A 1,785-nucleotide genomic window follows, 5' to 3' on the forward strand; every position below is an offset into this window, starting at 1 on the left:
GATTGACCAATCCTACGCTTTGGTGACCTGACGGTCGACCAATCGGTGCGTGTGTGGGCGGGCCTTATCGTTCTGAACCGAGGTGAGTCGCCGCCATCTTGATTCCAAACTTTTCCTTTCTTTTTCCCGCTTTCTGCGTCTTTAAAAAAATGTTGCTTTCAAAACACATATTGTTTTTTTAAAAAGTTAATTACTTTCTAAATCTATTATCTAATCTCATTAATTTTCCTACCTTTCCCCGTTTTTCCAGGTAGGCCTCGAAGCCTCGGCCTCTCCTCCGCACCCACGCCCGAGCTAGGCACCTCCCGGCCCCAGTCAACAAGCGGCCTCGGGAGATCGCGGGGGGGCGGGCCTCAGCCGAGCGCCGCTACCGCCGCCATCTTAGTAAAGGCTGGTGCGGCGGTGGCGTCTAACTCTTCCCCCCAGTCTATCTCTCTCTCTCTTCCCCGCGCCTCCTGAATGCGCGGGGGAAGAGGCCCGGGGCCGCTTTCGGAGACTTCAACTCCGTGACAGGTGAGGAGGGTCTTTGTTCACGCAATCGGCCGCTCAAGCCCGAAGATCGGGAGGTGGAGAGGGGAGGAGGGTTACCAAGGCAACCGGGGCTCGGGCGGGGGGCGGGGTCTCTCTGCTCTTGAAGCCAGCTCGGGCGGGGGGCGGGGCTCCAGAGATCGGGCCTCCGGAGATCGCGGGGGGAGGGGGGGAGAGGGGGGAGGGGGTGAGCCTCGGGAGATCGCGGGGGGGGCGAGCCTCTGGAGATCGCAGGGGGAGCCTCGGGAGATCGCGGAGGGGGGCGAGCCTCAGGAGATCGCGGTGAGGGCGAGCCTCGGGAGATCGCGGTGGGGGACGAGCCTCGGGAGATCGCAGGGGGGCGAGCCTCGGGAGATCGCGGAGGGGGGCGAGCCTAGGGAGATCGCGGGGGGGGGCGAGCCTCGGGAGATCAGGAGGGGGTCGAGCCTCGGGAGATCGTGGTGGGGGGCGAGCCTCGGGAGATCGCGGGTGGGGGGCGAGCCTCGGGAGATCACGGAGGGGGGGCGAGCCTCGGGAGATCGCGGTGGGGGGGCGAGCCTCGGAGATCGCGGTGGGGGGCGAGCCTCGGGAGATCGCGGGGGGGGCAAGCCTCGGGAGATCGCGGGGGGGCGAGCCTCGGGAGATCGCGGGGGGGGGTGAGCCTCGGGAGATCGCGGGGGGGGCGAGCCTCGGGAGATCGCGGGGGGGGGCGAGCCTCGGGAGATCGGGGGGGTGGGCGAGCCTCGGGAGATCGGGGGGGAGGGCGAGCCTCGGGAGTTCGGGGGGTGGGGGGGCGAGCCTCGGGAGATCGGGGGGGGCGAGCCTCGGGAGATCGGGGGGGCGAGCCTCGGGGGGGGGGCGGGGGGCAAGCCTCGGGGGGGGGGCCAGCCGCGGGGGGGGGCGAGCCTCGAGAGATCGGGGGTGAGGCGAGCCTCGGGAGATCGGCGGGGGGAGGCGAGCCTCGGGAGATCGGGGGGGCGAGCCTTGGGGGGGTGGGGGGCGAGCCTCGGGGGGGGGGCGAGCCTCGGGAGATCGGGGGGGGTGGGGGGGCGAGCCTCGCGGGGGGGGCGAGCCTCAGGAGATCGGGGGGGTGGGGCTCGGGAGATCGGGGGGGCGGGGCTCGCTAGATCGGGGGGGCGGGGCTCGGGAGATCGGGGGGGTCTCGGGAGATCGGGGCGGGGGAGCCTCGGGAGATCTGGGGGGGGAGGGCCTCGGGGAGATCGGGGAGGGGAGCCTCGGGAGATCAGGGGGGTGGGGCTCGGGGACTCCCTCCCCCTC

At 70.6% G+C, this 1,785-nt stretch overlaps 1 long non-coding RNA gene across 1 annotated transcript in view; it reads left to right on the top strand.

The window, feature by feature from the left end:
• The first annotated feature begins 405 nt into the window (after window positions 1-405).
• LOC147112322 (uncharacterized) overlaps window positions 406-1,785 on the top strand; it is a 9,225-nt gene continuing 7,845 nt past the window's right edge. Inside the window, exon 1 of the long non-coding RNA XR_015079653.1 lies at window positions 406-513. This is a non-coding gene — a long non-coding RNA (uncharacterized LOC147112322). The remainder of the gene's footprint in view (window positions 514-1,785) is intronic.

The sequence above is a fragment of the Somniosus microcephalus genome, chromosome 9, assembly GCF_052327205.1.
Source record: "Somniosus microcephalus isolate GS21.2 chromosome 9, FLI_Smic_1.0, whole genome shotgun sequence".
Lineage (NCBI taxonomy): Eukaryota > Metazoa > Chordata > Chondrichthyes > Squaliformes > Somniosidae > Somniosus > Somniosus microcephalus.